Genomic DNA, 13,911 nt, shown 5'->3' with positions numbered 1-13,911 from the left:
GTGGTAGTGTGGTCGAGCAGTTAGACTTATTAGAGGGTAGTGCAAAGCATTTGTTGTACACACACAGGTAATAAAGTGAAGCACACACTCAATGACAAACTCCAGGCCAATGGTTTATATATAGCAAAAATATATTTTGTTACCTTATTTCTAGAACTACAAGATTCAAGTTGTAGTTAAGTATATTTGCAAGTAAGTGTCCAACATGTGTATCAATACCACTTGGTTTCAATTTGGCAATTGAAATAGTTTTCAGGTAAATAGCAATAATCTGTTTTAAAAGCTGACACTACAATTTTCAGAACAGTGCTATGGGGGAAGAAAAGTTAGTACGATTTGAAGGTAAGTACAAGACTTACAGTTCCAGTTTCCTGGAGGTTTTGATGTCCACAGTTTGGGGTTCAAGTTCACCCCAAACACCCACCACCAGAAACACTGGGCTGGCCGGTGCAGAGGTCACAGTTGATGTAGATTTTAAATTGGGCCCCTGTGGAGACTGGGGGCACTCGGAATCAGGCCTGCTTGCAGATAAGTACCCGCGTCTTCGGATCAGACCTGGGGGCTTTGGAGTAGCACCAGGGAGGCCACAGGTCAGCACCAAACATACACCCTCAGCAGTGCAGGGACGGCAGGGTGCAAACACAGCATCGGGCTCCCAATGTTTTCCTGTAGGGGATCCCAGGGGCCACAAAGATACTGCAGGTGAAGTCCAAGGGGTCTGTTCTGGGAAACCAAAGGCTGGAAAAGGAGTGGGGCTGCTTGCTGGACATTGCTGCGTCAAAGGTCGGATTCCCAAAGGCCAGGAGGGTGCGGGGGGGGGCATTTTGGTGTCAGGAATCTTCATCAGGTTCTGTCGCTGTCACGGGGGTCCTTTGGATTCAGGCTGCAGGCATCGTCGTGGTGGACAGGAGGGGTCAACCCAGGGTGGGCACTTGCTCAGAATTGCCTGGGGACCAGCTTTAGTCGGTTGGGCCACCTGGACACGGGCCGTGGGCGTCGGATGCAGAGTGGACAGGAGTCCCGGATCCGGAGAGGCTCTGGAGTCCTTAGATGGAGTTTCTTCTTGGACAGGGCCGCTGTCCACAGGAGTTCTTGGTCCTCTGGGTTTGCAGACAGTCCTCTGGAGGCTTTTCAGAGGTCACTGGTCCTCCGGGATGTCGCCTTCTTTTTGCAGGGCTTTAGAAGCTGGAGACAGGCCGGTAGGGCTGGGGCCAAGTCAGTTTGCGTCTTCCGTCTTCTCTGCTGGAGTTTCAGCTTAGCAGTCCTTCTTTCTTCTTGTGAGGTCGCCAGGAATCTGACGAGCTAAGTTCAGGGGAGAAAATCCTGCATTTCTGAAGGTGGCTATACCCTTCTTGTGTCCACTCCCTTTGGGGAGGGGGACACAGACCTAACCCTATTGGTCCCTGTCCTCCAAACTAAGATGGAGGATTTTCCAAGGAGTGGGTCACCTCTGCTCTGGACACCTTAGGGGTGGTCCCAGCTGAGGTGGTCACTGTAGGAAGCTGGCCTGGTGGGTACCTAAGGTACTTACACCTAATACCAGGTCTAGGTATCCCCTATTAGTGTAGTGTAGGCAGTGTCTAAAAGCCAGGCTCTCTAGAGGTAGTTGTGGATGAGCAGCCAAGTCTTATCTAGGAGACATGCAAAGCTCATGCAATACCACTGTAGTCACACAGCACTTACACACATGAAAAAATAAAGGTACTTTATTTTAGTGATACAAGTACCAAAAAGTACTAGAGAGGCAACCCCTCCAGTAGGAGGTAAGTAACACAATAGATATGTACACTAGTAAACAGAAATAGGCATAAAAAGTAGTAGAAAACTGTGCAAATAGCAATAGACAATAGTGACCCTAGGGGGACCCCAAAACATATACTAAAAAAATGGAATGCGAATGCAGGACCCCACCTAGGTAAGTGAAATGTGTAGAGGGGAGCTGGTGGAACTAGGAAACCCCAAAGGTAAGTACCACAGTGCCCCCCAGCGACCATGAGAAAAGGGGTAAGTTACTGGATTTTCCCCTAAATCACCAGAAAGGACTAAAAAGAAGATAATGCAGCACCCAGACAAGATTGCAAGAAACCAGTGGTGGATTCCTGAAGGCAAAGACCTGACAAAGATGGGGACCAAGTCCAGAAGTCACTGGAGTGTCCAGTGGTGGGGGGAGCCACTACCCACCCTCCTGTGGTTGAAGGAGTTGGTCAACGTTAGGACAAAGACAGTCAGCAATGCATCCCTGGAGTCGGTGAAGAGTTCCTGGAGGATACAGACGACGTCCCACGCTGGATGGAAGATTTCAGTCTGTCTGTAGCATGGAAAAGCCACCAACAAGCCTTGGCAAAGGCAAGAGTTGCAATAGAGTAAAAGTGGAGCTGCCGGGGACCGGCAAGGTCCAGGAGGACTCAGCCCATGGGAGGGGGGTGTAAGTGAACCCTCAGCGATGCAGAGAGTCCACAGAAGAAAAGGCAGCCCCCACAGGAGACCAACTGGAAGGGGACCCAGGAGTCGCGGAGGAGTCCATGCAGCGCTACTGAAGAAGGGTCCCACGATGCAGTAGAAGCATGCAGAGGGCTATGAGTCGCAGGGAAGAATGCTGGGGGCTGGGGCTACATGGAGCCTGAAGATCCCTTGGAGGAGATGCCAACAAGCCTTGGTAGCTGCAAGAGACGCTGTGCATTGGGGTACTGTCCTGCCTGGAAAGGAAAAGGCTTACCTCCACCAAAGTTGGACCACTGGCAGAGAGGACCAAGGGGACCACTCTAGATCACCACCTGTGATGCAGGATCCACGCAGCCGGTCGTCGTTGCTGTTGGTTGTTGCCGCCCTCAGAGGATGCACAGCCAGGGAAATGTTGCAGAAGCTGGAACGAGCTGTGGAAACAATGTTGCAAGCAGAGTCTTTGTCCCAGGTGCAGATTGTCAGCTCCTGGAGGGTCCAGTCGCAGTTCCAGTGGCTAGAAGTCGAAGGCAAAAAGTGGGGGTAACCATGCCAAAAAGAGGGTACTTTCCTACAGTCACTCCTCCTTTTTTTTTTTTTTTTTTAAGTTTGCCTCCGAACTTACAGCCAAAAGTGGGGCTTTGTCTGGTGGGGGGGGGAGTCAAGCATCTGGAGCACTGTAACAAGAGGCCTGAGCCTTTGAGGCTCACTGCCAGGTGTTACAGTTCCTGCAGTGGGGAGGTGTGAAGCTTTGTTTATTGCCACCGAGAGCACAAAAGCTCTCACCCCATGCGGACAAACTGGTCTGTTAGTGGCAGGCTGGCACAGACCAGTCAGTCCTGCACTAAAAGATTGGGTAAAATACAGGGGCCATCTCTAAGATGCCCTCTGGGTGCATTTTTCAGTAAAATCGAACACTGGCATCAGTGTGGGTTTATTGTGCTGAGAAATGTGATACCAGTATTCAGTGAAGCCATTATGGAGCTGTGGAGTTCGAAATTACAAACTCCCAGACCACATGCTCAATATGGCTACACTGGGCGTAGACATTGTAGGCGCATATTGCTCATGCAGCAGTGCCCTCACCTGTGGTATAGTGCACCCTGCCTTAGGGCTGTAAGGCCTACTAGAGGGGTGATTTACCTATACCACAGGCAGTGAGTTCTGGGCATGGCACCGTGGGAGGGGTGCCATGTCGACTTTGTCTTTTTCTCCCCATCAGCACTCAAACTGCAAAGGCAGTGTGCTTGTGCTTGGTGAGAGGTCCCCCAGGATGGCATAATACATGCTGCAGCCCTTGGGGACCTTCCTGGCCACAGGGCCATTGGTACCATGGGTACCTTTTACAAGGGACTTAACTGTGTGCCAGGGGTGTGCCAATTGTGGGAACAATGGCACCGTTTTTGGGAATAACACTGCTACTGGGTCCTGGTTAGCAGGATCCGAGCACACACTGTCAAGTTAACATCAACATCAGGCAAAAAGTGGAGGGTAACCATGTCAACTAGGACACTTTCCTACAGTAATTCATTATGGTAACACAAATACTAGAATACTAATAGGCACTCCACCCAACTGGCGGTAAGTAAACACACTGTTATATACACATTAGCAGTCAGTAAAAGAGCATAAGAGCAACAAGCATTGACAAAAGTATAGGTAAACAGTGAGAACCATAGGGGTGGGCCAAACCAAATACTAAGAAAGTGAAATGTGAATGGCAGTCCCCACCCAAGGATGTGGAGTCGTTAGAAGGGAGCTGGAGGAACTAGGAACCCCAAGAGGTGAGTACCAGAGTGACTCCCTGTGACGAGGAGAGGTAAGTACCTGGTATGTCCCAAAACCAACAGGAGGACTTAGGAAAAGGATTAAGCAAGACCCAAACCAGACTGGAAGAACCCAAAGGTGGATTCTGGCAGAAGAGGACCTGCAAAGGAAGGGGACCAAGTCCAGTTTGTGATTGATTGTTGGGTCAGTGCAGGAGCCACTACCCACCCTTCTGTGGATGCAGGACCAGGTAAGCGGGGAACAAAGAAGATGCAGCACATTAGATAAAGAGGAGTTCCTGAAGTGATGCAGATGATGTTCCACGTCGTCTGTTGGGTTGCAGGTGGTCAGTCGTGCAGGAGAGCCACCAACAAGCCTTGGCCAATGCAGAAGAAGAAAGGAGAGTGTTGAAAGGCTGAAGAGGACCAGCAAGGTCCAGGGGGACTCGACCCTCGAATGCGTACCTGAGGTGACCCACAGCAGTCAGGAGAGTCACCAAAAGAGAAGGCAGCCCCCATAGGCAACCCACCCGCAGGCACAGCAATCGCAGAAAGGCCCACTCAGCACACCTGAAGAGGAGTCCCACCTCACTGGAGCAGCCAAGAGGAGCCTGTGCTTGGCAGGGAGAAGTGCTAGGAGCCGGGGCTACACGGAGCAGGAGCCAACAAGCCTTGGTATCTGCAAAAGTCACAGTGCACAGGGGTACTGTCCTGCAAGGAGAGGCAAGGGCTTACCGTCTCCCAAGTTGGACAGCTGGCAGAGAGGACCAAGGGGACCACTCCAGACCACCACCCGTGATGCAGGATACACAAAGTTCCGGAGGAGAGCAGATTCACACAATCAGTTGTCGTTGCAGTTGGTGCTTTCGGATGCAGGGAATGTAGGAGAATGACTCCTTCACTGCAAGGTAGATTACTTCTTGCTTCTTCGTGCAGACTGAAGTCTTGCTGACCTCAGAGGATGCACAGCCGGGGAAAAGTTGCAGTTGCTGGAAGGAGCCAGAAAAACAATGTTGCAAAGCAAAGTCTTCACCGGAGTTGCAGATTGTCTGTTCCTGGAGGGTCCAGACACAGTTCCAGTGGCCAGAAGATGAAGTAAACGATGCAGAGGAGTCTTGGTAGAATCTTGCACGTCGAATCTGAGGACCCACCTAAGAGGGAGACCCCAAATAGCCTTGGAAGGGGGATTGGTCACTTAGGAGGGTGACCACCTATCTGGAAGGGGCGGTGACATCCGTCACCTACCTGATCTGCCCACTCAGATAGTCCTAGGGGCCTCTGCACATCTTGAATTCAAGATGGCAGAACCAAGTGGGCACTTGGAGGAGCTCCGGGCACCACCCCTGGGTTGGTGATGGACAGGGGAGTGGTCACTCCCCTTTCCTTTGTCCAGTTTTGTGGCAGAGCAGGACTGGTGCAAACTGGTTTATGCAAGGGGGTCATCAAATATGCCCTTCAAAGCATACCAGTGGTTTGGGGAGGCTACCCCTCCCAAGCCATGTAACACCTTTTTCCAAAGGGAGAGAGTGTTGCCTCCCTCTCCCACAGGAAATCCTGACTTCCCCTGCTTGAGCTGGTCAAGCAGCAGGAGGGCAGAAACCTGTCTGGAGGGTGACAGCAGCGTGGGCTGCTTGCAAAACCCTGGCAGACTGGTAGGAGCAATACTGGGGATCCTATAAGGAGCCCCCAGAGTGCATGGAATCATCCAACAAATAATGGCAACAGTATTGGGGTATGATTCCGACATCTTTGATACCAAACATGCCCAGGTTCTGAGTTACCATTATGTAACTGGACTTAGGTAGTGACCTATGTCCAGCACACGTGTAAAATGGCCTCCTCGCACTTACGAAGTCCAGTGCAATACGGCTGCATTTCGTAGGGGTGCCCTCATACGCATGGACCTGCACCCTGCCCTCTGGGCTAGGAGGGCTTACCATAGTGGTGACTTACAGTGACCTGGTGCAGTGGCCTGTAGTGAAAAGGTGCCTGCACTTTTTCACGCAGGCTGCAACTGCAGGCTACCAGACACATTTTGCAATGGCTCCCATGGGTGGCACAATACATGCTACAGCCCATGGGGACCCCCTGGTGCCCCAATACCGTGGGTACCTAAGTACCATATACTAGGGACTTATATGGGGGCACCTGTATGCCATTTGTGGGGTGTGCGGAGTCCTAGGCAACCAAAGTTAGAGGAAGAGAGCACAAAAGCATACTGATAGGCCAAAAGTGGGGGTAACCATGCCAAAAAGAGGGTACTTTTCTCCAGCCACTTGATTCTGCCAACTTGGAAATAAGATGAGCAGAGACCCCTGGGAGCATCTGACTGGTTAGTCCATCGGGGTGATGACCCTGACCCCCTCTGATAGGTGGGTCACTGCACCAAGTTTCCCACCCCTTCCTGGGTTTCTTAAGGGCTCCCTCAAGGGTGGGACCCCAGATTTGTCTGCAAGACTTCAGAAACCATCTGCATGTCTCCTTTGCAAGACACTTCTGCAACTTGGGCTCCGGAACTGCTGCTGTTCTTCACTGGAACCAGAAGCAAGACTGTAACCAGTAGGAGGGCTCCTGCTGCAACTTTGTTTTGACTTTCTACAAAGACGTCTGCAGACCCAAGGGCGTGCACCCTCCAGAGTTATTGGGACTCTCCCTGCACTTACGAAAGCAAGAAGGATCCTCCCTTCAACGACGATGACCAGATGTGTGAATCCGGCTGTCCCACAGACTCTCCAAGGCTCTTCAACACAGGTGGGGGGGTTCTGTGGCTTTCCAGAGGTCTGACCTATCTTCCTTGCATTTGGGAAGTTTGTGGTCCCTTGCTGGACCTGCTTGGCTGGAACCCCTGTGCACAAATGGGTCTTGCAGATCACACAGAAGGGCTAGTCCCTCCCCTTCCAGTCTTTCCCCCTCTCTATGCCTCCATTAAAAGAACACTTGATGGAGGATAACTTAATTTTGCTCTTCGAGGAAGTTATGGCTCTCTTGGCCAAGGGAGCTATAAAAAGGGTCCCGATGTCAAAAGTAGGCAGTGGTTGTTATTCCTGCTACTTTCCGATTCCCAAAACAGAACCAGGGTCCTCGCCCCATTCTGAATCTGCGGGACGTCAGTCTCTTCCTCAAAAAGGAGAAATTCAAGATGCTCACTTTTACTCTGGTCTTCTCTGCCCTAGACCAAGGAGACTGAATAGTAGCGTTGGACTTGCAGGATGCGTATTTTCACATCCCTATCCTGCCCGCCCACAGGCGTTACTTGCAGTTCAAGGTGGGCCACAAGCACTTTCAGTTTACAATGCTCCCCTTCAATCTCACCAGTGCCCCTCGGGTGTTCACCAAGGTGATGGCAGTGGTAGCAGCTCATCTGCACAGGTTATTGATTTCAGTCTTCCCCTACCTCAACGACTGGCTGTTGAAGGCTCCTACTCCCCAGGCTCTCGTCAACCATCTTCAGATGACTGCGAACCTCCTCCATTCGCTGGGGTTCACTGTAAACGTGCCAAAGTCACACCTGACTCCTTCTCAGAAGTTCTGGACACAGTGTAGTTTCGGGCTTATTCTCCCGAGCAGTGAGTCCAAGGATATTCAGGTCATGATACCGCGAGGAAGTTATGACTCTCTTGGCCAAGGGAGCTATAGAAAGGGTCCCGATGTCAGAAATAGGATGTTTTGGCCTCTATCCTGGATTTTGGTGAAACAGACTCTGAGGCTGTTTGTGACTCATGGCCTCCTGCATTCTGTTAGTCAAGAATCCCAGATGGCATATGAGGGCTCTGCAGTGGACCTGAAGTTCCAGTAGGCGCAGCATCAGGGAAATCTTACTGACATGGTTCAGATCTCGGAGGCCAGCCAGATCTCACAGTAGTGACAGATGTGTCACTTCTGGGATGGGGCTGCCATCTGGGAGAGGTGGATATCAGAGGCCTCTGGTCTCTGGCAGAATGCGGACTCCTTATCAACTTACTAGAGCTCCGGTCGATTCGACTGGCATTGAAAGCCTTTCTTCCTGTTGTAAAAGGGAAGATAGTGCAGGTGTTCACGAACAACAACACTGCAATGTGATACTGGAACAAACAGGGCGGTGTGGGGTCGTGGACCCTTTATCAAGAGGCTCTGCGTCTCTGGACATGGCGGGAACTGCAGGGCATAACCCTGGTGGTTCAACACCTGGCAGGTTCTCTGAACGCCAGGGCGGACAAACACAGTTGTCTGTACCTAGCGGATCACGAATGGTATCTCCACTCAGAGGTGGAGCAAGGACTCTTTCAGCAGTGGGGAGAGCCTTGGTTAGATCTGTTTACCTCCGCAGAGAACCTGCAATGTCAGTAGTATTGCACGTTGGAGTTTCCAAGGCGCCAATCGCTCTGCAACACTTTTTGTCGCGAGTGGACTTCAGGCCTCCTGTGCGCCTTTCCGCCCATACCACATATGCCCAGAGTTCTCAAGAAGATCAAGAATGAACAGGCCCAAGTAATCCTAGTGGCTCTGGATTGGGCACTGAGAGCCTGGTATCCTGAGGTTCTGAAAATGAGCATCAATCCTCCAATCAGGTTGCCCCTTTGGAGGATCTTCTCTTGCAGCAGCAGGGGAACGTTCTCCACCCAAACCTGTCAACTCTGCCTCAAAATGCATGGAGATTGACCAGCGGCAGTTGATGGCTTTTGACCTTCCTCCCGAAGTCTGTAAAGTTATTTTGACGGCCAGGCGGCCCTCCACTAAAATGGTATATGCCTGCCATTGGAAACGCTTTGTATATTATTGTACAGAAAGGTCTATTGATCCTCTTCTCTTGCCCAGCAGGGTTCTGCCTTGGCTACTCTCAAGGCTATTTTTCTGCCTTATTGGCGTTGCTTCCGCTGCCTGATCAGCCTTCTCTTTTCAAGTCTTCCGTTGTACATAGATTCCTCAAAGGGCTTGTACATATGTTTCCCCCTTTGCCCTTTGTTATGCCCCAATGGTCCTTAAATCTGGTCCTCACATTCCTTATCTGTACTCCTTTCAAGCCCTTACACAACTGTCCCCTCAGGCTGCTCACCATCAAAACAGCCTTCTTAGTGACAATAGCATCTGCCAGGAGGGTGAGTGAAATGTAGGCTCTTTAATCCAAGCCTCCATATCGGACTATGTTCCCAGACAAGGTGGTTCGTGCCTTTTCTTTTCAAGGTGGTGACCCCATTCCATCTGAGTCAGAATATCACCCTGCCCACCTTCTTTGCTCCACCGCATCCCTCTAAAAAAGAAGAGCGACTCCACCAGCTGGACCCAAAAAGAGCGATGTCGTTCTACCTTGACCACACAAAAGAGTTCCGGGTGGATGATCAACTCTTTGCAGGATACGTGGGAGAAAAGAAGGGTCGGCCAGTGCAGAAGCGAACTATTTCACGCTGGTTCGTTCTCTGCATCAAGATCTGCTATGCATTGGCCAGGAAGCAGCCTTCTGAGGGCTCATTCCACCAGGGGTAAAGCTGATACTACTGCGCTAGCTCAGGGCGTTCCAGTCCTGGATATCTGTCAGACAGCAACGTGGGCATCCTTGCACACGCTTGCAGAACATTATTGCCTGGACAATCAGGTATGGAGAGATGGACACTTTGCCCGTTTGGGCATATAGGACTTTTTAGTGTAAGTACAGGTATCCGCAGCCTACCGCCAGGAGGTTATGGCTTGGGTATCTATTCTAAGGTAAGGAATCTGCAGCTAGAAGTCTCTATCAGATGAAAAACTGTGCAAAACTAGGGGCCTAAAAGGGATAAACCCTGACCCTAGTAGACTTATCCGCAGAGCGGGGAGGCATGGGTGGGTGTAAGGAATCTGCAGCTAGATAGTCTCTACCAGATAATGTGTTACCAAAGGTAAGTAACTTGTTCTTTAGTGCCCCATAAAGAGAGCCAGCGTGCTACATTGGTGGCAGCGGTAGGATCTGCAAATTTGTTTTTGCTATTCCACTTGGTCAATAAGTGACTACACAAGTAAATACAAAAATTGCCTTTAGATAAATTGCATTCTGTCATTTGGATTTTTCTGAATTCTTAAAAGTAACTGTTGAGGCCCTGGTTAGGTCCTTGTAGCTTAACAGTATAACAATCTTAAAAACTTGTATTAGTTAGGTCTGCAAAAACTAATAGGATTTTTTTCTCTAGCTCAAAAAGGTCTCGCTTTTGGTAAAATGAGTACCTCAGAGAATAGAGTTGTGGAGCTCGACTTCACCCCTTACCTTAAGGTTTCTCACAAGCAGATAAGGGCCCTTTGTAAAGGGTACAAAATAAAAATGGGATCAAACCCTACCAGTGTAAAGCTCCAGGAGCTACAGGGAGGATATGAGCAGCCCCATCCTGCTGATGGTGCCACTGTCCCTGTAGATCAGGGCAGCTCAAGTGGGGAGGAGCTCGACCCTCCATCACTTGAAAGAGTGGAACCTGTACCCCAAGTGTGTAGGACACCCACCTCTAGGGAGAGTGGCTCAGGTCCCTCAAGGTCCAGAGAAAGGCTCTCGGAATAGCTAGAAGAATTGCTCTGGAAGACCGGTTCCTAGCAATAAGGAAGGAAAAAGCAGAAATGAATTTAGCACCCATGAATGGTGGCAGAAGTTTTATAACTAAGAACAGAGTAAAGCACTTTGACCCTAAAATTCCCAAAGGGATAGTAGGAAGCTGGCCTGGTGTGTGGTGGGTACCCAAGATACTTAAACCTTATTCCAGGTATTCCCTCTTAGTGATGTGTAGGCAGCGTCTAGAAGTCAGGCTCTCTAGAGGTAACTGTGGATGAGCAGGTACTTAAACCTTATACCAGGTCCAGGTATTCCCTCTTAGTGATGTGTAGGCAGCGTCTAGAAGCCAGGCTCTCTAGTGGTAACTGTGGATGAGCAGCAAAGGCGTATCTAGGAGACATGCACAGCTCATGCAATACCACTGTAGACACACAGCACTAACACACATGAAACAAAACACTCAGTTCTACAAAAATAAAGGTAGTTTATTTTTGAAACACAATACCACAAAATACTAGAAGGGCAACCCTCCAATAGGAGGTAAGTAATGCACTAAATATATACACTAGCAATCAGAAATAGGCATAGAAATAGTTAGAAAAGAGTGCAAATAGTAATAACCACCAGTGACCCTATGGGGAGCACAAACCATATATTAAAAAAATGGAATGCGAACACAGGACCGCCACCTAGGTAAGTGGAATGTTTAGAGGGGAGCTGGGAGTACTAGAAAACCACAGATGTAAGTAACACAGTACACCCCAGTGACCAGGAAAGCTGGAGTAAATCACTGGATTTCCCCCCAAACCACTCAAAAGGAGAAAAGAGGACACCGAGACAAGACTGCAAGAAACCAGTGGTGTATTCGTGAAGACAGAAGACCTGCGGAGAGAGGGGACCAAGTCCAAGAGTCACAGTGGAGCCCAGGAGGAGTAGGAGCTTCTACCTACCCAGCTGTAGTTGCAGGAGTTGGTCGACGGTGAGGAAGAGCAGGTCAGCACTGTAGGAAAGTACCATCTTGTCTGGCATGTTACCCCCATTTTTACTTGTGTGTCAGTTTGTTTTTGCCTGTCTCATTGGGATCCTGCAAGCCAGGACCCCAGTGCTCATAGTTTGTGGCCTAAATGTGTTCCCTGTGTGGTGCCTAACTGTGTCACTGAGGCTCTGCTAACCAGAACCTCAGTGCTTATACTCTCTCTGTCTTTAAAATTGTCACTGCAGGCTAGTGACCATTTTTACCAATTCTGATTGGCACACTGGAACATCCTTATAATTCCCTAGTATATGGTACCTAGGTACCCAGGGTATTGAGGTTCCAGGAGATCTCTATGGGCTGCAGCATTTATTTTGCCACCCATAGGGAGCTCAGACCATTCGTACAAAGGACTGCCACTGCAGCCTGAGTGAAATAACGTCCATGTTATTTCACAGCCATTTTACACTGCACTTTAGTAACTTATAAGTCACCTATATGTCTAACCCTCACTTAGTGAAGGTTAGGTGCAATGTTACTAAGTGTGAGGGCTCCCTGGCACTAGCCAAGGTGCCCCCACATAGTTCAGGGCAATTTCCCTGTACTTTGAGTGCGGGGACACCATTACATGCGTGCACTACATATATGTCAATGCCTATATGTAGCTTCACAATGGTAACTCCGAACATGGCCATGTAACATGTCTAAGATCATGGAATTGTCCCCCCAATGCCAAATCTGGTATTGGGGTGCCAATCCCATGCATCCCCAAGGCTCCTGCCTGGACCCCGGGTACTGCCAAACTAGCTCTCTCTGGTTTTCTCTGCAGCTGCCACTGCTGCCAACCCACAGACAGGCTTCTGCCCTCCTGGGGTCTGGGCAGCCCAGTCCCAGGAAGGCAGAACAAAGGATTTCCTCTGAGAGAGGGTGTTACACCCTCTCCCTTTGGCAATGGGTGTTAAGGGCCTGAGAGGAGTAGCCTCTCCCGACCTCTGGAAATGCTTTGAAGGGCACAGATGTTGCCCTCCTTGCCTAAGCCAGTCTACACCAATTCAGGGATCCCCCAGCCCCTGCTCTGGCGCAAAACTGGACAAAGGAAAGGGGAGTGACCACTCCCCTATCCATCACCACCCCAGGGTTGGTGCCCAGAGCTCCTCCAGTGAATGCAGAGGTGTGAGGGCACAATGGAGGCCTCTGAGTGGCCAGTGTCCGAGACCCCTGCTGATAGGTGCTTACCTAACTAGGTGGCCAATCCTCCTCAGAGGGCTATTTAGGGTCTCTCCTGTGGGTTTCTCATCAGATAACGAATGCAAGAGCTCGCCAGAGTTCCTCTGCATCTCCCTCTTCGACTTCTGCCAAGGATCGACCTCTGACTGCTCTAGGATGCCTGCAAAACCGCAACAAAGTAGCAAGACGACTACCAGCAACATTGTAGCGCCTAATCCTGCCGACTTTCTCGACTGTTTCCTGGTGGTGCATGCTCTGAGGGCTGTCTGCCTTCACCCTGCACTGGAAGCCAAGAAGAAATCTCCTGTGGGTCGACGGAATCTTCCCCCGCTAACGCAGGCACCAAACTTCTGCATCACCGGTCCTCTGGGACCCCTCATCATGACGAGCGTGGTCCCTGGCACACAGGAGCTGGATCCAAGTGACCCCGACAGTCCAGTGGTCCATCTGTCCAAATTTAGTGGAGGTAAGTCCTTGCTTCCCCACGCCAGACAGTAATTGTGTGTACTGCGTGATCTGCAGCTGCTTGGGCTTCTGTGCACTTTTGCAAGGAATCCTTCATGCACAGCACAGCCCAGGTCCCCAGCACTCCGTCCTGCATTGTTCAACTCGCTGAGTTGACCACCGGCTTCGTGGGACCCTCCTTTGTAGTGTTGAGATGACCGCCATGCTCAGATTTCCTGAACCCCTGTTCAAGTGCTTCTGTGGGTGCTGCCTGCTTCTGCGTGGGCTCTCTGTGTGGCTGAACACCCCCTCTGTCTCCTCGTCTAAGTGGTGACCTCCTGGTCCTTCCTGGGCCCGGGCAGCACCCTTTTTCTTCAACCGCGACCTTTGCAGCTAGCAAGGCTTGTTTGCGGACTTTCTGCGTAGTAACAACTCTGCATCCTTCCGCACGCCGTGGGACATCTTCTGTGCAAAGGAGAAGTTCCTGGCATCTTCCGTTGTTGCAGAATCTTCAGCTTCTTCCACCTGGAGGCAGCGATTTTGCACCTTCATCTGGGGTTTAGTGGGCTCAATGTTCA

The 13,911-nt window shown here is 50.5% G+C and overlaps 1 protein-coding gene across 1 annotated transcript in view; it reads left to right on the top strand.

Annotated features, from left to right (window-relative positions):
- MROH1 (maestro heat like repeat family member 1) overlaps positions 1 to 13,911 on the top strand; it is a 1,237,492-nt gene that overhangs the window by 1,149,530 nt on the left and 74,051 nt on the right. The gene's annotated exons all lie outside the window — the stretch shown is intronic.

This window comes from Pleurodeles waltl, chromosome 2_2 (genome assembly GCF_031143425.1).
Source record: "Pleurodeles waltl isolate 20211129_DDA chromosome 2_2, aPleWal1.hap1.20221129, whole genome shotgun sequence".
NCBI lineage: Eukaryota > Metazoa > Chordata > Amphibia > Caudata > Salamandridae > Pleurodeles > Pleurodeles waltl.
The sequence above is the reverse complement of the archived record's forward strand: the minus strand, read 5'-3'. Positions and strand labels throughout refer to the sequence as shown.